Source organism: Pyxicephalus adspersus, chromosome 3 (genome assembly GCF_032062135.1).
Source record: "Pyxicephalus adspersus chromosome 3, UCB_Pads_2.0, whole genome shotgun sequence".
NCBI lineage: Eukaryota > Metazoa > Chordata > Amphibia > Anura > Pyxicephalidae > Pyxicephalus > Pyxicephalus adspersus.
In genome coordinates, this window is record NC_092860.1 from 53,056,460 (window position 1) to 53,082,387 (window position 25,928).

Genomic DNA, 25,928 nt, shown 5'->3' on the forward strand with positions numbered 1-25,928 from the left:
CCAGTAAAAAGCTGTCGGATAAGCGCGGCTCCGTGCGCGAGCTTTTCCGGTTGTTGAATAGCGCGATCGCGCGCGCGATTCCGGATCGCTAATACGAATGCGCGACCGATAATCCGATTTTGTTTGATGAATCAGGGGCATTGTGCTGTTACCTAAGTGAAGCTTTTACATATTGAAAACTAAATACACATCTTGGACAGAACGAAAGGCTTATATTTGACCTGTGCTATCAGAAAACTAGTTCTACTAAATTTACAAAGTTTACACTTAGCGTTACACCTTGTTGCATTGTTACTGTAGTGCCATTGTATGGAATTGCTTTTTGCTGGAATTGCTGGTTATTTGTAGCTGAAATGTCTTGGCATACAGAAAGCAAATCCATGTGTGATAACAGGCAAGTCAATCACAGTGACAGAGCCTCCAGCAAAGGCATCACTCCTGGCATGTGAAGGTTGCCTTGAAGGCTGGCCCTGGATGTTCTAAATTGTAGGAAGCACAAGATGCTCATATGCTATTTACATCATGGAACCCAAATAACAATTAATATTTCTAAGTGTCAGCTCCCATATATAAATTTAGAATAAAGGATTTTTTTTCTGAGCTTCCCCTCACAATAAAATTAATGATATCTGACAAGGCTAAGTATGTATAAACCATCCGATTTATTTTATGCCTGTTCCATCAAAGAATTAGAGGCTGTCATCTAGGCTGCTATTAAATATTATATTTTGTCTGCTATTCTCCCCAGCAGCAGTGAGACTTTGTAAGGCAGAGGAGATAATAAGAAATATGAGGAGCCTCTAGAACAACCCCTTCATCCTGACAAATATCCAATATTACACAAAAAGATAAGAAGGAATAGCATTTCTCCGACCAAATATGTTTTAACCGCAGCATCAGCCATACTGTGCTTTCTAGGTGATATATTCAAAACTCTTCCTCAGACACGCACATGTTTATTCAGGGCTAGTATATGTGCTGACTTCCCTAATTATTCCATTATTCACTTTGCAGTATAAATCTGATTCATTTTGTATATATACCGGTAGTTTGTGATGTTTCTATTTGCCCTAAAGTAAAACTTTCCCTAAAGGATTATGGAGGCTACCATTGCATACTTTACTTTTAAAATTGTCATTTCCAGTCTGGTCAATATTGGCAGGTAAACTCATTGAGATAAATCCCTTAATAGGCAAAGAATATATGCTTAGGAAAGTGAATGTGATATGGCAAGTCTCAAGTAGACCAAAAAAAACAAAAACGAAATGAACCTTTACTTTGCATAGTGAACATACACTTTGCCACGTGAACAGTATCAATTTAAAGCAGTCACCTTTTCTGCGTACTTTGAGGTTGATTGACTCTAGGAGTAAAGCATATTTAGTTTGCAGAGTGAATCTTCAGCTTGGTACTGCAAAAATAAGTGAAAAATCACATATAGGAAAACACAAATGCTTGGATGATTGAAGTCAGCATAGCTTACACCGATGCACTAAACAGAGTACAAGTTTTCTATGCTTAAAAAATGCTAAAATTGTGAAACTTACTGGCCAAACTCTAGGGTAGGAAATTGTAAAAAGGGTACAACTCCTGCTATGTTGTTTGTTGTCTGCATATCTACAGGCAAATTTCAAATCACTTCCAGTCCTGAAGATGAGAATTAGGGGACATCACTAAAATTAAAACAATTGTTTCTGGAACAAGTGTCCCCACTTAATATTTCACCTCACTGCCTCTTCTTGGGAAAATGTACTAGAGTTGGGGCTTTAATTCCTCCAGGCAGTAGCAAACACATCCTGTATATTCAGAACAAGATCTCAATGTTTCTTTTAAACCAAGTCTCCTTTAACAGACCACTCCACTACCAAGATTATATCAAAAGATGCACTTCAGTGTGTATATGTTATATACATAAAGATGTTATCCTAAAGCAAAGCTGTCACATATTACACATGTTCTGTCCCATATTATAACTTTAATCAAGACAATGATAAGCTCAGCAAAAACTTGCAATGTTATCTAATTTGAGTACAACTTTTGCACACTATGGCTAAGACTGATAACATTTCCAATTTTTTTTTTAATTTTGTGGGAATTCCTATTGTGTTTATCTTTGTAATATGTGATGAGACGTGTTTTGCCATGGTCAAAATTGTAGGAATAAGAAATTAGATGTAGAAAGTAGGGTCAAATCATATGCTAAGTTTTGTAGACAGGCATAAGGGAGTAGTAATGGGTATTCGTGCATACTATATAAAGTAATACACACAGCCACTTATTAGGTAAGCCATAGTAGTGCTGGGTTTTACCACCTTCAAAACTGCTGTAATTCTTTGAGGCATTGAATCTGCAAGGTGCGAAAAAAATCTTTAGGGATTTTGGTCCATATTGACCTGATTGCGTCATGCAGTAGCTCCAGATTTGCCGCATCTATAATGCAAATCTCTCATTTCACCACATATATGCTACAAAGATGCTCTATTGGATTGAGATCTGGTGACTGTGGAGACCATTTGAGTACAGTGTCATGTTCGAGTAACCAGTCAGAGATGTTTGAGCTTTGTGACAGGGTACATTATTCTGGTAGATGGGCAGACTGAAGTCATAAAGGGATGGACATAGTCTGCATTCATCCTTTAATCGCTTTTCTTCCCCATTCTGATGTATAGTTTGTAGGTTGTCTTCACAATGTCTACATGCCTAATGCATTTAGGTACTGTGCTGTGATTGGCTGATTAGTAATTTGTATCAGTAAGCAGGGCAGGTTGAACAGGTGTACCTAATAAAGTGTCCTGGGAGCATATGTTTTAGTGTAAAAGAAGATGATTTACTAAAGAAGTTGAACATGATGGGACATTAAATTGTGTGGATATTGACCTCATTTATCCCATCATCTTCAGATCACAAGTGTACAGAACTTTGTGTTTCATGTGATTGGATATTTACCTTCTTTAGTAAAGCAGCCACTGCATGTATTCTGTATATTCAGAAAATATTTCTCGATTTTTTGCTGTCTGTAGTGGGAGATTTACCTTCACTTTTTGAAGCAAAGACACAAGAAGTGAATAAAACTCAAATCTCTTCTATACAACGTCAGTCTATTTTAAAATTTACCTTCAACCGAAATTGGTAGGACCTGTACAATTATGAATTTTTTAAATTTCTGTCCATGTAAAAATGGTTTTTATCACAAACAGAGATTTCCTTCTCCCAGGTTGGACACAGCAAAGAAAAGTTCTAAGTGGATAAACACTATCATTTTTACAAATAAGAGAGGCATACTGTATATAGTAAAAAGGCATTGATCTAACCTTTTTGAACATTTACTACTTCCAAAGTCAAGGCCTTCGTATTCTCTTGACAAGTCCTATTTCATAAGGGAATTCTCAATGTCATGAATGTACAAAGATGCAATGACACATAGCAACCAGACAATTTAGTGCAGTTAGAACACTAATTGCTCATTTGTTGCAGCTTGCACATGGAGATATATCAGGCCGATATTATGATCACTGCTAATGGAAGAATAATTTATGTTTTGTGAAAAAAAAGAAAGTTGAATATTGACATTCTATCATAACATCTGCAGCACCAAAGAAAAAAAAAACATGCATACTGTAGCAAAAAAAACAGTATGTATGTAGTATGACTATACCATGTTTGTTGTACAGGATATAATAAATAATCATAGCTATTTTAAAAAAATCTGCTTTGGAAACAAAACAAAAAACTGAAACTGATTTACAAAAAAAAAAAAACGAAGATAAGATCAGAGCATGAGGCTGCTTTAATCCACAAGCATGCTCTGATCTTCGTTCATTTTATTTTGTAAATCAGTTTTGCCTTTCTGCACTTTTTAATAAATTCCCTCCCAACAGTTAACAGAACTTATGGTCAAAGGTGAAACTAAAATAGTTCTGTGCAAAAAATGGCATGACATATAAAAGGATGGATAATGAGGCTGATTTAGTAAAAGAAATAAGATGGAATGTGTATTTCACATGACTGGGTAACTAAATAGAATATTCAAACAAATTTTTGGGTAAAGTTTTTCACTTCTTTAGTAAACCAAGTTAACTATCTAACTGATACAAAATGTATAGGTTATTTACAAAGAAACATTTTTTACACATTGAATGGCATATTTCTATTGAATCTGCTGTTATGGGTCAGTGCCTACGTATACTCACACCCATACTGAATACAATATTGGCCCATCTGTGCAGCCAGGGTATAAATTCCCAGTTTTTCAAAGGGCGAATCTCCATTAACATTTCTTGCGCAAGTGAAAGCATCTTTTTCGATCATCTTTTTAGTTCCTAAAATAATTGTAGTAGTTCTAAAAGAAACTAGAAAAGTACCAGCACAGCACAATATTAACTTTTCATTTATGGTATAATAGCCAGACTAAAAAGTATAATTTGATCATTTTATTTTTTACATATGACATGTCATAATAAAAAATTACAGAAATCACATTCTCGCACCTGAATGTATTCTGCCACTGCTGTCAGAAAAGACAATATGTAAATATCACTAGTGTATTATTATACTCACTCTGTTTATAGTATATAATGAATGATAATGTATTTAAATTATAATATGTATATTTCTGTATATAAAGGCATATTATGTTTCCACTACCTTTACATCACACCACCCTTTGGTAGTATTTATTTTCTCTAACAAGCTGGGACATCATGTCTTCTGTGTTTGCTACATATTGTTGCAATGGATTTGGACATGCTACTCATTCTAAAGTATAGGTATGTTAAAAATAAAGTGTAACCAAACCCACAAACAAAAATGATATTTTAGTGACTATCAGAAGTAGTTGTAATAGGTTTATGTGTTTAGGATTTTTCCTTTATTCACAGCCAATGATCTTGCCAGTAATACACTTTCTCTTCCTTTCATAACATAGAAAAGGTATATTGCTGTATACCAAGGTGAACTGGGATGTGCCAATAACATTTCTTGATATTGTATTTTTTGCACTTATCAAACAGATATAACAAAACTCTTTAAATGGCACATTTAACAGGCCAATAGGAGACAAATGGAAGAAGTGCATTGTTGGGGTTTTCATATACTTGAATCCTGCAATGCTTTGTGAAGTACAATTGTGCATGTTATGGGTTGGACAGGCTATTGCTGCTGCCATACAGACTCAGGAGCTTAAGGAAGGCATCGGCTGGGAAGCCAGAACCTTTGCAGGCAGCACAAGAGGAGATTACTCTGCCCACCCAGATATTTATATGCTGTGGCTATGCTGCCTAGTTTATATTATTACGCTGCTACAGGGACACAGTAACAGAATGGACAGTGGGCACCCTCTGAGTTTTGGTACCGTGTGTGGACTGACCCCTTCACCCCTCCAAGTGAGCCTTTGCACTCACCATATGCACTAAATGTTCACCTCTGTGTAAGGATATGTGTCAAGTGGCCCTCAATGTGCAAATGTAGCTTGCATTTGATATGAGTTTGAGACACTTCTGAGACCATTCAGAATTCATTCCAGGTGCTTTTGACCTGTTTCAGCTGCCTTTAAATTTCCACATATGTGTACAATAGAAGCAATTCTAACATGAACAGAACTTACCATACATAGCTTATAGTGACAGATTGTAGGACTGTCATGTACATCAAAGCCATTGTTGCAAGGGGTAGAGGCAATTATGTGACCCCTTACCAAAAGACACTCATAACATTGCTCAAAACCCAGATGTATGGAACAGCCACCGGTTAAAAATTCTAATGTAGCCCTACACATCCTATTGCAACATTCATTTACTGTATTGTTTTAGGAATTTAGAAGAATGTCAAATGTTGTGAACGCAAATTGACATATGTGCAAGCTACAGCACAGTCATTTCATTCATACACTAATTGAATACAATGCATGCATATATTAAGTAAAAAGCCAAGATTTTTTTAATGCTATTTATGGAAGTTTCCACACCCAATTTTTACCCTAAATATATAAAAATTATACAGTGGATTTAATTAGAAAAATGTATGTTTAAAAATTAAAAGGTAATTCAAAGATTTTATAATTGAAAAAATGCCTACATTGGTTGAATTGAATTGTGGATGAATCTTGGGTGAAAGCATTTTTCCTGAAGGCATGATTGTTTCATGCAGTTTGTGATGTTATGCTAATGATGATTATTCATTGTGATCTGCAGCAGTTTAATTGTACAGAATCATTTTACATTTTTGTGTATTATATTATCTTTCAAGAGATTCCACTTCTAAAATTATGGCCTGGAAAAGTGAGCATAGGAAATACTTTAAGACAATATCTGACTGTGCCTTTGTGATTCATGAATGGAGAATGAACGGTGTAATGAGCTTACACTTTAGTCACATAGTAAGATGACAGATGGCAGTTAGTGAAAAAGTTAGTCACTTTTTTGTAAACTGATTGATCTGGACAGGACTGTAAAAAAAAAAAAAGGAATGATCAAAGCTACAAAAGATAAATGTGAGATTGTCAGCCAGAGATCTGAAAGAGGACTTTGAAATATTGCTGGGTGGTGTAAAATGAATAGAATATAAACAGAAAATAGCACTATGCACAAGTACTGTAATATATATATATATATATATATATATATATATATATATATAAAATAATGTGTGTGTGTGTGTATATTTATTGTGTGCGTGTAAATGGGTGTACCTATATTCTGTGTGTGGAGGTACATATATTTATATTCATATATTTGTATATATTTATTTATTTCAATGTATGTATATATATATATATAGATGTGTGCGTGAATGGCTATAATGTGAAGATGAAGATAGCAATAATGATGCCATGGGACTATGTTGCATAGAATTCACCAACTATGTTAGAAAATAACAGTAAAGAAAAAGAAGTCTCTCCCTGGGCACAATTGAATTTTCCGGTGCATATGTCTCATCCTTTTCATATTTTTTTCCATCTTACGTGGTGTCACCGAGGTAGAGGGGGTGTTAACTAAAGGCTTGATGCACTCATGCACAAAAGATCCCAGGATGGGAAAACTCATATCCCCCTAATGTCTACTGACAGTTACTGGCTGGCGGCCCACTGCCTAACCTTCTCTGCAGAGCACAGCATTAAAAAGGTGTGTAATGCCCCCTCTTTTGTCAAAAAGTATATATCATGGCGTTGGGGAAAGGTCAGGGAGATGGCATGTCATAGCCTGTACTCTGTCCATTGGTCAGTAGTGCTGAAACTCTTTTTGGTAATATTATTTGCAAAGCACGCTATGGCCTGCAAGCACATGAATATAGCAGACCTCTTAAACCAAGTAGTCATACATCTTAAAAACAATAAAGCCTCTTTAAAATCCAACATTGGTATAAAATATATTCTCTGTCCAAAGCATTGTCATAAAAAGCAAATACAGAAAAGTGAAAGTATTTCTAGGCATTTTTAGACACTCTCATTCTGACATTTGACATTTGAATGAAGTTAGTGCCAATGAACAGCAGGTCTATTTCCCCTTTTTTTTCCCAAAATCTTTTGTATGACTTCATTCACGTCACTGGAAATTACTGTATTGAGGAGGAAAGAAAATATTACTTTGTCCAGCTGGAAATGTTTCAAGGTCTTTGGAGCACACAGCCTATGTAGTTCATAGGTATTAGTCAACGTGATAATTAGCTTTACAGAATACACTTTGATTCAGTGTAAGCAATATATGTTGTTATATGGAACTCTCCAGTGTGCATAATGTACTGTACAGTGGCTAGAAAAATGTCATGAAAGGTGTGTGGGGATGCAGCTGATAAAGCATAGAACACGATCGTCCATTGCTTCCTTTTTCCCTAGAATATAACCTTGTGTTCTATGGGTAGGCATGCACTGCTGCAATCTGTGAGCAGTGGATGGACATGCTTATCTGCATCTACAAAACAGCAGAAAAACACTGTCTTGTTTTATATCTTCCTTCATTATTTAGCATGCAACACATCCCAGGATATCAGTATGTATCCAGTCTTTTATTTTCCTTTCCTATTTATACCAAACACACTGACCAGTGAATACATTACAACTGCCAGCATTACAGATGCTTTAAGCATCATTAAATTCAGTCTGTAGTCTATATGGATATTTCCGCATTGCCAACAGCTCAACAAACCATGCTGCAAGCTGAGAGAAAGTCAGTGTTCCTGTAAATACATTAAAATTGCAGTGTAAGATATCAGCTGTTATAAGCTGATTGTAAATTTGTATATAACAGATCTCCTTATACATTAGACACATCAATGATTATACCATGGTAGAACATTGTTTGCTTTTATGTGGTTTTAGTCTAAAATTAATTTAAGGTTCAGTGGCATAGTTATAAAATCAGCATATTTAAGTATAAACAGTTTTAGCTAAATATGGTTTGATTTTCTAGGGCATAAAAACCGGTTGAAGGCTATCAGGACAATGGCATATTTACATTTTTTTCTTGTTATTTACTCAATACACTCGATTTACTAAAGAAGCTGTGATTATTCACTAAGCAAATCCAATGTTCACTGACATGTATTTAAAGTGAACACAGACCTACTTTAGTAGCACTATTTTAGTAATCCAATGTGTTACATTTTAAAACTGGTCTACATTGACATTCAATTTTGTAGGGTCAAGCTCAAATTAGAAGTCTGTAAATTGTGGCAGTTGTCAGTGAATTGGAGGCTTTTTATGGATTGGGCTGAGCACCTCTGCTTTGCTGTCTAAATAAAGCCAATACAGCAAAATCATGCAGAATGTGTATGCTGATGTTATGTGTGCAAAGAAAACAGAAAGTAGTAAGCCAATGGCCTGGAAATCTTTGCTTTTGTACAATAAAAGAAGTTGCTGTGCTTTATATGCGAGGGATGATTTGTACTCACAGCCTGACATTACATAAGATCCAGCCCTGATCCCTGAGAAAGGGGTTTAAGAGAAAATGTACTGGTGAAAACATTATCCTATCCTGGGATTAAGGTCACTCTCAGACCATTGTTATTTACATAGTTCACTAAATAAATGAGCTTGTAAAACCTGGAAGTAAGCACCCAATGCGCACCTGCAAAAAGGAAATTTACAGGAACATCTGCAATATCAAAATTTAGATTCATTGCTTACGATGTAGATCTATAAATAGCAAAATAAATCTATATTATATGCACAGTTTTTGGTATCATGAGTTCATACCTCATCTATAGTGTATAAGTTGTTTGGGTCAAGCTGAATGATCTTATTAGTTTTCATCACCAATTCTAATGTGTAGATGTACAACAATAACACATGGTAAACTGCCAGGATACATTCCATACATTTTACTAGTGAAGTTTTAGGATATAAAGCTGCTGATGTCAGTAGGTGGTAGGACTGTCACTAGATAGGATGATTTCCTGCACCTACCTATGTGAAAAGGGGCTGAGGCTTTGCAGGAATTTGAAGGGGGTTTGCAGTTCTGTAAAACATACGTGTAGGGTTCCACCATAGTTCAGAACAAATATAATTGGACACTACAAGTTGTGTGTTAAGAAACTGCCTGTGTTATTTTAGGAATAATTAATAGGACCCATAAATTTAATATGCTGGCAACAGATTACCTCCTAAATAAGGAAACTTACTTTTTTAATAGATAGGACCTTAGAAATCGAGTGAATTGAATAAGTAATTCCCAACTTATTTTTGATCGATATATCGATTGAGCATGGGTTGGAAAAGCCCATTTCTTGTCTAGCCAAGCTTTTCAAGCCCTGCACCCTGGTAATATACCAAACTAATATAAATCATCGGGGAGTGCTCTTCAACATCCAGCAGCCAAAGGGATGCTCCCTGTTGTGTACTTTAACAACACAACTCTGTTGTTGCAGTAACCAGTGGGGAGTGCTCCCATTATGTTGTTAGGGAGCATTCCCTGCTCATTTACATTAATCTGAGAGAGAGGGGTGCAGAGTTTGTGGCTGGTCAATGGATGCACAGCAGTTACAGTAGGTAAACAATAACAGGAAGATATCAGTAGTTCACCTGGTTGTGCAGCCAATAACTAGTGTATGGCCTCCTTTTGGAAATATACTTAATGTTCAATTACTTTATAGATATACTTTAGAACTAGGCATAAAAAGTGATTTTGATTTTCAAGGACCCCGAGCAATATCTAGATGAACGCAAGGGTTCCATGAAACACTAGTTGAGAAACACTTATTTAACCATTTCAAAATATTGCATGGTAAATGTCGACCTTTAGCCCAATGGGAAGAACGTTGTGTTTTCTTCAATCACATTCAAGCAAAAATCCTTTTTTTATCTATTTTGAACATTCTTAATTCCTAAATCAACACGATTGTGTACAAGTCATAAACCGTAAAAAAATAATAATAAATGAATGAATATTACATAGGTATTACATTGTATTTTTTTTTTTTATTACAGAAAGCCTCTTGGTAAGATTGCCAAAGAAGCAGAACTCCCATAATTCTTGGGGTCTTTTTTGTTAAATTGCAAAAAATAGAATATTAGCTATTTACTGCTTTAAAATAATTGAAATGAATTTTCTGTTGCCCCTTTAGTTGTCTATATCATTCTGATCTATTGCCAGATGGGGAACTACAATCCAGTAAATACTGATATGTAGGAAGCCAGGAGACCATGGACTGCAGTCTGTGTTTATTAACAGAACAGCTAGCAATGTAATGCAGTTTTGCCATGGTGAATATGATTTAAGCTCAGAATGCATCACATGTTTAAAAGGGCAGCTTCTTGCCATCCTTGCAGCAACAATGGGAATATTTCAAACATATGTTCATTACTTATATATGAATAATTGTTTTCCTTCTTATATTTTAAAGTCAATCCTTTTTTAAAAAAAAAAAAAAAAGATAGGTAAAGGTCATATGATGAATTTCTAGCTGAACTATCCATTCCTCTCCAAAAAATAGAATTGGAAAACACAGGGAAGCAGCAGGGAATCACTAAGATACCAGGAGCACTGCGGGATCCTGAATACAACCGGCACTGAGTAATGAGGTATATTTTTGAGGATCTCTCAAAGGGGGTTTATAGAATGAATGGGAAGAGGTAGGGAGGGGAGACGGTTAACTCTGCTCTCCTTAGCTTCAATGGGACGCTCTGAACAGCTGTGAAAAGGGTCTCAGAGTTTTTCTCACGCCCAAACGACATCTCACCCCGCTGAGGTCAGCCTGGCTCACATCACTAATATATACACAGTCTGTGTCCCTTATCAATGCCAATATGCAGCTTCATTTTCTGCATATACGTTGACACTAATTGTGACCCTACTTCAGGTCTTTTACCTTGCACAAAAGGCATTCCTAATGTCTTTGTAGCCTCCCTAATAGCGGTCATCTGACCATTTTTACTTATTTTTGTTTTCTTATGAATAAAATCAAGTTATCACTCAATTCTGCTCTACACAATACTGCCAAAACTAGTATGCTCTTGGAGAGCTGATGTGATTTTTTTTTCTTAGTTTATGTGGTTGGATTTTATCCAACGCTGTCCTTCTCCTTCCATAGCCAAGTCTCTCTCACTGACAGGTTGTAAGTAAATTTGATTACCTTATAATGAGTGTGAAACAAAAGCAGAGTTGTTTTGCAGTGCATTAAACAAGACAACATTGTTAATTAACTGCAGACAATTCCCAGTGTAATCCTTATTTCTCTGGAAGCTTTTATTCATTGTAGTTTTGTAATTCACTTAACTAATTATGATGATGTTGGTCTATTTACACTGAAATGACCTGTCCTTTATAACCTGGTAAATTCCCTCCTCCAGCTCTTTATGGAAGTTGTACATTACATTACAGGATAAGAAGTTGTGAAACCCTTTGGTGAAAGTTGGGATGTTTCCTATGCCTTTTATCACCCACTTGTCCTTGTAAACTTAGTAAAGCTTAAAGTAAAGTGACTGCTTCACTAGACTTGATGCATACTAAGCAAAATTCCAGGTCTTGGACCATCAAGGACCATACAGCACACATTAGGGACATATAGTATCCATGTATACAGAGCAATAAGTGGTAATTTGGTAGGCAACCTTCATTTGGCACAGTCCTGCTTAAAGGTGACTATGAGGAGAACATGCTAATATTTGCCTATGCAATGGGCATGAGCCTGCAATAAAGTGATGAGAAATCAATAGGGAATAAAGTAATTTATCTTCTCTCTTTCTCATCGGGTCAAGTGGAACAGGCACCTCTATTGGAAGATCTAATCTGACCTCCTGTATTGGTGACAACTCTAATATTTTCGATTTACCAACATTTCATTATTATTATTAATAATAATAATAATAATAATAATAATAATATTATTATTATTAATAAACAAGATTTTTATAGCGCCAACATATTACGCAGAGCTGTACATTAAATAGGGGTTGCAAATGACAGACGAATACAGACAGTGACACAGGAGGAGAGGACCCTGCCCCGAAGACCTTACAACATTTGACAATGATCACCAGGATAAATAGAAGGATCTACACACAAGGACACAAACAGCATTTAGATCCTTACATACTATCTATAGTGGAAACAGACCTTCCATTATTTGTAGTTATATACTGGAAAACACAATGTTGCTATTGGCCAACACACCTTTGTACCTGAAAGTTGTATTCAGAGATTATCTTTTGCACTCTTCTTTAAACTCATGACCATTTTAATAATCAAAAAGCATCTACTACCTACGGGTTATTTTTTATTATGAATGATTCTTTATAGGTGTATAGTAAAATAATTTAATTTGGAAAATGAAAAAATACATAAATAGTAGGGGCCTTAAAATTTAGGAGTCAGAAAATGCACAAAGGTCCTTCAAGAAATGGCACTTGTACAGAAACCTAATATGTTCAAAACATATATGTCAGGTCCACATCTTTTTATCAATCTTTTAAAATACTAGTCTGTTCACTAGCAAAATGGGTTGACTTTTTATTGTTTTTTAGTAAATCATTCATGTTACATTTAAAATATAACTAAAGCAATTTGTGATATGGACAGTTTAAAAATATACACGCACACAAACAGTCTGTTTTATTGACCCCAATATAGTTTAATAGTAAGCCTTAAAGATTTGTATAAACTCCTACTTGTACACCTTACATAGGTGCACATACATATAATTATTCTATAGTTAATAATAATTCTATAATTATTCTAAACATACATAAATAAATATAAAATGAATGAAAGAAGTATGACATGCAAGGGGTAGTATATTGGATGTGAGGATATCCAGTATATCGCTCCTTGTGATATTGTCACATCCAATCAGATTTCAGATTAGCATTGTTGGATGCATGGTGTTAATGCATTTTGCAAACTGCTATTGCTCTCCACACTCAATTAATTAGTAGCTAGCTCCTCAGCAACTGCTTTGTTGCCATCCTTAGGCCATGAAAGTTAGAGAATGCTTTCCATTTGTTAAAACTCCATTTTTTTTTCCTTTGGAGTTTTTGGTGATCTCAGAACTATCTGTTTGCAAGTCCAATGCTATAAGACAATAGGAAAGGCCGGTCTCCCTACACCATCAGCTCCTGTCTCTATCCTTCTGACAGTTACACAAACATGAGTCTCATTCACTGTTTAGAGAGGACAGCACACAATGCACGTCTATTATATAATGAAGGGAAGAAAAAAGATTGGGATGGAGCCATTTTGTCCACCCAGCACACACAGGACTCTCTTATTGTGTCTGCTCAATCCAACTATGAATGTCATTATTGTGTCTGAGATCCTATTCATACCTCTCCCCACTTACCCCCATCCCCCTTTCCTTTCCCAATGTTGCCTCTGCCCCCCCCCCCCCCCTTTTTCTTGTTTTCTAGGCTCCTTGCAGCTCTGCCAGAGTGCATGGATAAATTAATATGAATTTGAAAAGAGCCTTGTTTCCCTATGACATGTCCTCAACACTTTCTCACGATGAGCAGGGTTGAAGGGATGGGGGTAGAGGTGAGGTGGGGGCACAGGACTCTTCCTGCAATGTCTGTCAAAGATAAATCTTTGTGGAGATCTAGTTGTTATATTTATCATTCTTGAGCACAATTGCATCCTTTACCTAATCTGAGAACAATAAACTTTAGTTTAGGAAGTTCAGTTCAGTTTAGGAAAAAGTGTAAAAATGCCAACATCCTAACGTGTACCACACACATGAGAAAACATATAAATACATGTAAACAGGGATAAAAAAAAAGTAAATAATGAATAGCAGAAAGGGTACTTGGCCTTTGTAGATGTAGCAATACCTAAAGATCAACCAGAAGGATTTCAACAACAATCACAAAATATTTAAATTCCCCAGAGTATTGCCATCTTAAAAAAATAATGCTGGAAATATATGGAATTAAAAATGATATGCAAATGTATATAATGAAAAGTTAATTATAGGTTATTTAGGTTGGAGAGCGCTAGAAAACAGCCTAAACGAGCAGGGTCCTTATGTGTAAGCCCTTAACACTTCTTACTGTGTTAGTTTTTTTGTCTTGACTTTGTCTGTCCGGACCCAGGTACCTAACCACACATATTGTTTTAAAAGTAAAAATCTCTTTATAGTCAATATGACAATCAAAACATTTTTTTTGCCAGTTTATAATTTAGAGAATGTTTGTCAGTTTTCAATAATAGGGTGTTTAAGCAAAATGTTTACTCTTTAAAAATGATTTAGAAGGAATATTTTTGGTTGGAAAATATTATTGTAGGTAGCTTTTTTTCTTCTTTCTGTAAAATAATGGTTTTATAATGGATAATATTGGTCTTTTTTGACACAAGAATGGGTCCAAGATGGTTTTAGGCTTCTGTAAGCTACAGGAGCTAATAAAACCTGATTGCACTTTTAGAGCTCTGTATATAAAATATGTAATTATAGATTTATGGGAATCCTCCAAGTCTATGTGTTTCAATGGCAGTAATTTATTCCCACTAGGGAATGTTTGGGGGAATGCCAGATTCCCTGTTTTATAAATAGAGCCCTTTAAGCTTATGTAAACTCAAAAAATTACAATTGTAATATATTGCAGTTTAGATGTGGTGGTTGCATTGGTTTTAATTTTTCAGGCTAGAAACATTTTCTAAGTAGTAAGTAAAAACAATATATATCGATCTTGCTAGAAATAAAGTGTCCTTGCCACTTCCTACACACGTCCCAACAGTTTTCAGGCAAGAATCTGGCACGTGTACAGCGCCAGTCGTTCATCGTCCGAACAACCATCCTGGCGGATCCATGGACGATGGGCAACTAACAATCCTAATGCAAGGGAAGGGGAGAGCGAAGGAGCGGCACCCTGTTACATAGAGAAGAAAGGTGCTGTATGTACAGCACTCGTTCATGCATCATGCAATAATAGTCGTTGCAAAGGATTGTGAAAGAACCTTTCCAACCACTATTTTTGCACGTGTGTATGCGGCTTTAGAGTTTCTGTAAGAGAAAACAAAACTAATAATATCCTTATTGTGTAAACAAATAGTGGAGATGAACAAAGGTGGTCATGCTTCAAGTTCACCATGTGTGACAACCATTGCTGCCTCCATAGATATATTGGAGAAATGAGGGACAGGAAATGTGTTATTCACACGATTATCAGGTAAAAGTAAAAGTAAAAATAGCATAAAAAGCTAGTATGATTATTCATACAGGCTGGTAAGCTGCATTTTATTTTTTTAGTTAGGATACACTTTAAATGACCATTAATATTAACCTAATAATGCCTTACAGTTAACTTTAAAATTTAAAAAGCATCAATAGTCCTAATATTTTTCTTTTTTTTCTTGCAGATGAATATCATCATTAAAGTAACAGAAAGAAATGAAGATACCACAAAAGTGTCTGCCAAGAAATCAGCTAACATGGCTCCCACACTCTATATAACTTTAGGTGAAGAGTCATAGTAATGAAACTAACAGTACGTATTCTTAGGATTATTCAACAAGACTTGAATGATGATGTCATACTATGAGCATGAACTACTAAACCATAACGATTTTAGGAACATACTATACCCACCATGAATCGGAAATAGAAGCAATCCCAGGTAAAGCAGGAAGATGAAGTGTTTAAAACTGAAGCTTTGATGAAATACACTTTTATACAGTGAGCTAAAACATTGACTAGCCTGGATTTCATGTCAAGAAAACTTCAATCTGCATTTTTTTTTAAAGGTAAGTCACCTAAAAATATTACTTCTGAAAATACTAGTAGCCATGACTTCATTTGTTCTATACTAGTTTCTGGTCACTGATACCTAAATCATTCATAGGCAGAGGCAGCTAAGTAACAAAGATATCAAAATTACATGATAACTGTACAGCATAGCAATGTCTTAAAATATCAATTAATAAAAAAAAATATCTATTTTTATATTTGTGTTTATGGCCTAAGGTCTTGCCTGTGCCCTGTTAGAAATATTGCCCTTTATTTCTAGGTCTGGAGACAGAACAGGAAATAAGAGTGAAATTACTGAAACAGTTGTCACTGGAACATATTCCACATGGGCAAGTTTATGGAGGCAACTTGTTTTGCCATCACATTTTGTTTCAGTCATCTGAACAGAGAACGCATATCTTTCCAGTGGGGGCACAGATGTCATTAAAAACTACAAAGGTGTTCTATGTTACTCCCCACAAGTACGAAAAAACACATACTGAGCTGCAAGTAATGCGCTCAGATCTCAATTTTCTGTTGTGGGATGATAACACAGCTGTAATGAAATGGTAAGTATTGGTGTCAGCACTGCCCAGTTGTCTCAAAGTACCTCTCCTCGTCATGTATTCTCTAGTCCTATATAGGTGGAAGTGGTGGTTAGACAACTTAAGATAACAGAGGCAGAGTGCAAGGGGCACGAGACGGCTCTGATTATTTGTAGATATAACAAAACACTTTCAATTGTATAATAAACAGACCAAAGAAAAGCAAAAAGAAAAGTTCATTATCAGAGTATACAGATACTTGAAATTATTTACACATTCTGGACAATCAGTAAACGAGCTTTAAAACAAGCCCTTCCTGACCTCTGTAGTTGCGGTTACAGTGGAACAAATCATCCTCAAATTTTCCAGCAGAGACATTAAATTTTGCTTTGTCTTCCGTAACAGCAAGGACTTTGCTGCATGTCAATCTAATATTGTAAACTGCTATCTGATTTCAGTATCTCTGTTATAAAGATGAAATTCTCTACAATGCTTGCAACTACAGAGGTTGTGAAGAAGGATTGTTTACAAATCATACATTATATCTTGTGCGCCACATGATAATTAATGTACATCTTATCCATCATAAAACACATAGGAGATTGTCCCTAAAGTTCTTCACCAGATAAGACAATTTTTAGGGTCTCAGGTTCCTCCAGATAAGGATAAGTCTGCCTGGTCCTGCTGAGAAGGCAGGGAAGCCAGTGGTGGTTGTTGTCCCACACTGCATGTCTCTTTTGTCAAAAAGTACTACAGCCTGGTGTTTTTTTTGGTTTTTTTTTGAGTTTAGGTATGCTTTAATTATTTTACGCTTATTATGCATGCCTGAACACTTTGACTCCATAGTTAACAGAGGGCGCAGGATCTTCAGATCTGCCCTTAAGTCAGGGGGGAACTCTATTGCTAATCTCCAAGGTGGTCTCACTTTTCAGTAGGATCCTTGCATGGATTCCAGGGCTTTTAAGGTCCTTATGCTTCAGAGATGAACCATAGCTCTCTCATGCATATTATTTATGTTGTTTATTCACTTCACATTTTTCACAGGGCGTTTGTTTTGCCCTTCCAAAACCCTTTATACCTCTTATAGAACAGAACAATTTTTACATTTCAGTTATGGGTCTATTGGTTTGTAAATAACTTTGTCATTATCATTACTTATTATACTAAGTAATTCTTTTTAGCCTTGAAACATTAGGCTAGCTTCTGACATTATCATATTGCAAAAATATTTACAATAATGTCTGAAGACAAAAATCAAACTAATTATAAAATAAAAAAACCTAAATAGATTTAATTTTAAAACAACAAGAAAAAAACAATTCTATTTATAATTTTTTCACACATCATTCACACAGCTGTCACACAATATTCACACATTTTTCTAATTAGATAAAATCCTGTTATTCTTGGATGAGAATCTTGAATATATGATCAATCTTGTAAATTAATACATTTAAAATGAATCTGTTAATATAGATAAAAGGTTCACGTTTTGGTGATTTGTCCCATTTATAATGATACTAAAACATGTTTTATTGAATATGGTGAGGCTAAACATAGCCAAACTAAGTGAAATAGATATATATATTTTAAATTGTGTTTATTTCCTTTTAAAGCTATGAGAACAAAAAGATGATAATGAAACACGTTTAAAAATAAAAATCAGCTAAAAAGGAGAGATGATTAGGTATAGTTGGGTAATTAGGTAATATTTGCTTGTTACCAATTATTATTTGAAATAAAAAATTTTTTGGACCTATGAGGTTGCTGGAACAGACATTCTGTGCATTTCACATAGCACCTTTACAAGACTTAATATACTTGTATATTATATTATTTATATATTATTTTATATATTTAAAACCTATATTGTAAATAAATTGTGTTCAGTAGCAATATGTTTTTTTATTTAGGTTGCTTGTTTCCAAACATCCAATCTGGTTAAGTGAAAATATTAGCACAGGAATCAGTGAGGATTCCACAAAATACATATATTCTTTATATTTACTGTACTTTATTTTAAATAAACTAACATTTACATTTTAAATATCCGAATTCGAATGTAAGGTGTAAATGTGGAGATTTTAACCAGCGTTAACAATAATACCTAAGCAACCAAGCATTGTGTATGATGTGGTTGGTAGGCAATTGGTATTCCAAATATTGCCCTTTCCAACCTTTCACCAGGAAGCATGGCGTTCCAAGATCAGCAATAAACATATTTAAATTTATGTTTGGACTTAGCTGACAGATATGATTTTCTACTGGATGATTGTAAAGATTGTTATTGCAACCTCCCCTCCCAAAAATCTGCAGGGATGAAAGATGTGACTTATTCTGCAAAAGAAAGGGCCAGTGAACATCTTTGCTTGTCTGTACGTAACCCAGTAAATTTCCAGCATGACATAAAGTGGCGTGCCCCCCCTCCCCCCATTCTCCTTCCCTGGGGTAGAAGCAAAAGATTTATACTCTGTAGAACTAAAGACCCTTCAATGCCCACAGCCCCCAACTGACCTAGAAACTATCCAACCCTGAATAATACAGAGTAAAAGCTGCATAAAACATGAACACGCTGCCATTGTGTGTTTATATATCACATTGTAGGAGATGTATAGTCAGATATCCATTGTTGGAGTATTTTTCACAGACACGGTCTCTGTTGATGCATGCAACATTATCATACCGTGTTTTCCCTTGCTATTATGACTATGAAATATTATAAAGATATGGCAAAATGGAAGGCATGTTCATCTGATATATCGGAGGAGCTGTATATGGCAACACATTCAGTCATGCTCTGCTTACTGCCAACTGAATCGTTTTTAGAAGAAGGCTCAGCTTTTCTTTAAAAGAAATTCCAGGGAAGGTGCTTATCAGCACTATAACTTTGATGTATTCTTAAAAATGGTAGACTCTAATTGGTTTGTTTATCCTGAATCTTGTGATTCTTTCATTTTATAGGAGATGTTCACATAATGGTTCATTTAATGGCCTGAAGTGGAAGTGATAGGTTTATCACTTTTTATGTGATATCTACTATACAATATATGTAACCTACAACGCTGATACCAAGCTCTGGTTCTGTAGCATTATCAAAAGAAAAAATAGGGCCAGCAACCACTCAAATGCTCACCTGTCTGCCACTGTCTGTAGATTACATTGTAGTCCCCTAAAAGTGATCCTGTTTGTCCCTTGGGCCCAGATTCGCAGAATGTTAAATATGACTGGGATGGTTATCAATGGGTATCTTGAACCTCCTTCTATACACCTTTGATGAATACAAGAAACAAACCTGTAGTTGTTTAACCATTAACCATTGGACTGTGTAAAGTATAATAAATTGTATCTAATGGCTAAGGCTAGGTACACACGTGCAATTGTTCTCGTCCGATAATCGGCTCAGGGCCGATATCAGGCGAGAATCTTACGTGTGTACTGCAATCAACGTCTATCTTCCGAACGACTGTCCTAGCTGATCCATGGACAATGAACGACGAACGATCTTAATGGAAGTGAAGGGAGATAGAGCGCAGCAGGGTGCAGCTCTGTCGTTCTCCCCATCCCCTCTCTATAGAGCAGAATGATGCTGTATGTACAGCGCTCGTTAATGCATCGTGCAGTCGTTAGTCGTTGGAAAGGATCATGAAAGATCCTTTCCATCGACAATTATTGCAGGTGTGTACATAGCCTAAATATGTTTTATTCAGTGACCTTTATCACAGTACAGAAGAAAAAGAGATATCTTACAATGGGGACACTTGTTCATGTGATGATTGTCTAAAATGGCATTTATCTCACTTCCTGTTGTGTCTACTGAACAGGAAGTGAAGATTTCTTTCATGGTGTACTGGAATGTATTAATGATGGAGCTGCAATTTTTAGCACTTTTATTTACTTTTCTCTTCCGGTCGTTTTCTCTACTGGTCCTTTTCTGGCCTTACAACCAAAATGAACTGTCTTTATATTCTCCCAAATTGTTGCAAATTTTCCAACACAAAAACTAGTAGGCCAGAGGTTTTTATCGGGGTTATTATTTACCCCAATACATAATAACTTTCTTTACTGGCTAAGCTAAAGGACAGTAAACAACCCTTTCATCAAAAAAATTGTTTTTTTATAATACCATATTCACTCATTTGAAATGGGTTCCTGTGTTACCATGACACTTGATATTTGGCTATACTGTCTGGATGCTCACAATAAAATCGTATAGACATATTCTATTACTTCCTGTTTCTGTGTCATTGGGCCTAATTTATTAAAGCTTTCCACAACTGGAAAAGATAGATTATCATGGGAGAATCTTGGTAATCAAGCAACACTGTAATGGATTTCAGTCCAGTTCATGTTTTCAGTCCTGGACCAGATCTATTTCAGGCTAGCTGGATCACCTAGGTTTCCCCATGATAGTCTTTCTTCTCCAGTCTTTAAGAGAATTTTATATTACAATACAATAGCACAAGAAAGTATGGACAGAAATGAAAACAACCATATGTAATCTTTTCTTTCTACTAAAAATTATTTTTAATACTATTGTCTCATCTAGAACGATTCACTTCCTGTCCTGGAAGGAAGCAAGGGTAAATCTCTCGAATAGTGGGTGGTACAGACAGTGAAAGCTAGCCCAAATCTTTCTCGCATCCTAGCTATTAGCATAAAAGGTCTAAAAGTAATAATATGTCAAGCAGTATTGTATTGTATTTTCCTAATGTCCCATTATCATTATTGTGGATGGCAACTGTTTTGCTCATTTCTGGGTTCCTGAAAATTTGTCCCTGGAAAATAAATGTCCCCAGTCATTTCTTTCTTTTAACAAGTCCTAAGGGGGTATTTTCCCTGAGCCTAATTTGCATAGCTGCTGTCATCATTTTCAAAAGTTTCTTTACCTGTTTATGTTTGAGTTTTTTATTTGTTTCAAACTAAAGTAATGATAACCCTTCATGGTGTCCTGGAACACACAAAATTCCAAGAACAGAAGTAGGGATCATGGTAGGGAGAACTGGCTTGTTCAAAATAAATGTCTCTTAAATTATTCCCTCTGTAAAACTTGTCCTGTATAGTGATTGAAACTCCACATCTTGCCAATATTGTTGTGGCACCCTATAGACACAGAGATGTGATGTGCCTCAGCAATCCCATTTAGATTGCACTCACTGTAGGGGCATTCATAGCATTAATGAATGAATTTGCAGTCATGGCCTGTGACATTTTTACTAAGAGATGTTACTATTATCTACTACTAATAATAAAATACCTGAAAACATTAGTCAAGTGTGAAAACAATTATTACTATATAGATAGATAGATATATAATGGTATTCATATGTCTATAATGCATATGTTACAATAGAAATATACTACAAGCTGTGTAATTGCAGTAAAGCAGGATATCGTGCTACCTAGTGGAAGAAGTTAATGGCACAAGTGTGGACTAAACCACATAGTATGATAGATAGATAGATAGATAGATAGATAGATAGATAGATAGATAGATAGACAGACAGACATAAACACATATTCCTAATCAGAAACAAGTTGATTGTTCTTCATGTTCCTAATATGGAAGATCACTGGACTTTTTTGCAGCAGTACATGGTAAATTCTGATTTTCTCATTTCTCATATTAATATTATACAGTATTTATATAGTGCCATCATAATATGCAGCGCTGTACAAATGCCATAGTCATGTCACTAGCTGTCCCTCAAAGGGGTTCACAATCTAATGTCCCTAACACAGTCATATGTCTTTAATACAGTCTAAGGCCAATATTGGGGGGTAGCCAATTACCGTAACCTAATTGCATGTTTTTGAAATGTGGCAGGAAACGGAAGTAACCAGGGGAAACCCACGCAAACACGGGGAGAACCTGTAAACTCCATGCAGATAGTGTCCTGGCCGAGATTCAAACCTGGGACCTAGCTGAAAAAGGCCAGAGTGCTAACCACTGAGCCACCGTGCTGCCCATACAACGTGAAGACATAGTAAAGCACGTCCTGGTCCCCTCTCATATTTTAGTACTAACACTTAAGTTCCTAAAAAACATTTTTAATGCTTATGAGGGATAATTATTCAGTACACAGAAAGATGTCCTCTGAAGGTTCCCTTTTAAGGTTTTCAAACCAACAGGTCAACTTCACAAGTGATCTGTGTGAGTAACACCATAAAAATCAAGGAATAATCAATTGAGAATTCAGTCCAATACCTAGTAAAAATCCATCATACACTGATGCCTGTTTACAGTTCTGACAGATCACACACTACCATATATCAGCAGACATTTTATGCATTAAAGAACACTGGCATTGCAAGTCAATGGCAAGGAACCCAGGCTTCTTTATGGACACAGGTATAACCTATGTTGGAAGACTCCATAATCACAAAAATGTATTTCTGGTGATCTGATTTTTTATTAATAATAAAATAACTTGCAAAAGTGGACAATTTCATGTTTTCAGTGCATATCTATGGCAGGGTTTCTCAACAGAGGTTCCACAGAACCCTTGGGTTCAGCACTGCAGTCAGTTAGACTGGGATCAGAGTTATCGTGCAGTCTGAAGTAGGGGCACAGCTATCAACAAATCCCCCCTTCCTTTGCTTCAACCCACCCCCTCTTTTTTCACTTTGTTAGGTAAACAGCCTCTACTGCTCTGATAAATCAACTGCACTGAATTGCTGAGTTTATTACTTATGAGTCACTTACCTGGATGCAGTTTAGAAAATTAAGTTCTCATTGACAAAAGCCCACATCAACATACTTGTTTGAAATCAGGCACCATGACAGCCAAACAACTAAGATTTTGAAATGTGCAACATATTATTATTTGTAACAAAGTCATCTGCATACTGATCACCAGAGTGTTTTGTATCCAACAGGGTGAAAATATCAAACGCAAGCTGAAAAGAAATGGGTAAATAGCATTTATGTTGGCAAGGAAGGAATGAGCAAAGAAGACTCAATGGACAAAATCTGCAGAGTTTATCATGAAGCCTTCGATTTTGAGAAGCAAATACGTGAAGAAAAAGGGACAAAGGAAAAACATGATTTACAGCATTTCCCTTTAAGTGCTCTCTTTATAAAACAAGGAATCAGACATTCCCAGGTGGGAATCTTTCAGGTCTTTGTGTTTCAATAGGAGTAATTGATTCCCATCAGGGAATGTTTGAAGGAATGTCAGATTCCTTGTTTTAGAAATAAAGCCGAAAGTGTCCGAAAAATACACTGCCCAGGCTGAAGCAGAACTGTATGCATTTATATTTTTGCTTTTAGAAAATTGGGATTTGTGGATGACTGCTTAGTATAATATATAATTAAATAAAATATTGAAACAAAAGTGCCTGTTGAGTAAAATATTCATTCTTTTTGTTCAGTTTCAATAAATCTATTAAAAATAGATAACAAATTAAATTTAAAAAAAACTAGAATGCCCAGCTTGGATACATGCTCCACTGAAAACATTTGTCTGCTTTATTTTGGCCAGGCACCTGCACAAAGGGAAAATATACCTAAATAGAAAAGGAGTAGAATTATACTTACATTCCCCCATCTTCTATATCGCAGGACAGTCAGAGTTCCTCTGGGAAATTCCAGTTAAACAAAACAGGCAAAATCTTGTAATAAGCAGCTCCTCTCCATTCCAGCAAGATTTCCATCGCTCTGTGTTTCACTGCAATCTCCCAAAGGTCATTGACATCTCCCTCAGGTACCATAAGGAAGATGGGGGGTAAGGTATAATTCTAAATTTCTCTTTACAGGTAAGGTTTTATTATACTGAATGTATGTGATTTGGGAAGGAGGAGGAGGCCCAAATAATGTAAGCAGACATTCTGTTTTAGTAGAAGATCTTCATTAAATCCAATATACTCTCATCAAAATGTATTTTCCTGACTTTCCAAGTCTTCCTAATCCATGAAGACTTTAATGGAGAATACAAAAAACAGTGGGATGTCTTCTGGCAGGTGTAGAGACTAAGCAAAATGTATGTTCTGGAATTATTTGTTGGTCCCAATAGTTTCATAAGTTTTGCATCTGTGTATCCTCATGTAACTGTAGGAACAAGTGACTATCCACATCAAGAGACAATCTGCTATCCACATGACTGGGTACATACAAATATTTTTTACAAGGGAACTGGTACTAAATGGACAAAAAGAAAGGTGTGTGAACTAACAGGCTATGGGGTTATAAGTGAATGACATCGTCAAGTGTTTACAATCTAGAAAAAATGAAGGTGAGAACCTTACCAGGGTTGCCATCCTACCTCCTTAAAACTCATATGAATTTAGGCAGGCCATGTGAATAAAAAGATTCACAGTGTAATTAATTGGTATCAGGTTTTAAAAAGTGAGAATGGAATCCAAATGCACACCAGTCTGAAATTCTACACTACACTTTTGTGTGTTCTTAATCTATGTTTGCACAGTAATTATCACAACAGACATTTTTGCTGCCTTGGAACAACAGTGTACATTTTCCATATAATATCAAATAAGTAAATAGCAAATAGTAATAGTATTAAATAGTAAGTAAAAATCAAATAGTAAATCTCATACATACAATCTAATTAGATTAAATAGATTTGAGTAAATAACCCATTTCATTAACGCAACATAGAAAATGAAAATTAGTTAAAACTATAATGTGTATAAGCAGTTTTATTATTATCTGTAATAAATACAGTACATAATAAATTTATCTGTGGCATATCTATGTACAATAATCAAATGTGATTATAAGAAAAAAATAAATTGTCTATACACATTCAGAAAATCAAATCATAGCTGCGTACAGTAAGCTGATTAGCTGCTTTAGGTTACCACCACTGGCACTTCCTTGTTGCCCCTCGGTCTGTTCACAAAATAAACCAGAAAATACATTAGGCTAAAATACTTGTAAATTTGGGACATCTTTAAACAGATTTCCAACCTTTACAAGGAGAAAATTTGATTCACTTTGCCCAATGCACCCCAATTTTCCCTACATGAAGATGACAGAGTACAATGAACACATGTACTATCCTACAAAAAGGTCCTTTATACTTAAAATTTTAGATTTACTCCCCTCCAGACCTCAAATAAATTTACCATCAGACTTAAAATCGGCTACTTTTTAAAATTTGGATCTTGGTCAGCATGGAATCAAAAAGCTGTGACAGCTACTCACTAGATTTGAACACCAATGTAGAGGAACCCTTCTGATCTTTTTAGAATTGTCTCTATTATGTGGTGAGATTTGTATTA

At 35.5% G+C, this 25,928-nt stretch overlaps 1 long non-coding RNA gene across 1 annotated transcript in view; it reads left to right on the plus strand.

Moving 5' to 3' along the window:
- The window catches only part of LOC140326224 (uncharacterized), a 50,626-nt gene extending 26,601 nt beyond the window's left edge, over positions 1-24,025 (plus strand). The window contains exons 3-4 of the long non-coding RNA XR_011919803.1: positions 15,777-16,160; positions 23,565-24,025. This is a non-coding gene — a long non-coding RNA (uncharacterized lncRNA). The remainder of the gene's footprint in view (positions 1-15,776; positions 16,161-23,564) is intronic.
- Positions 24,026-25,928: the final 1,903 nt, after the last annotated feature.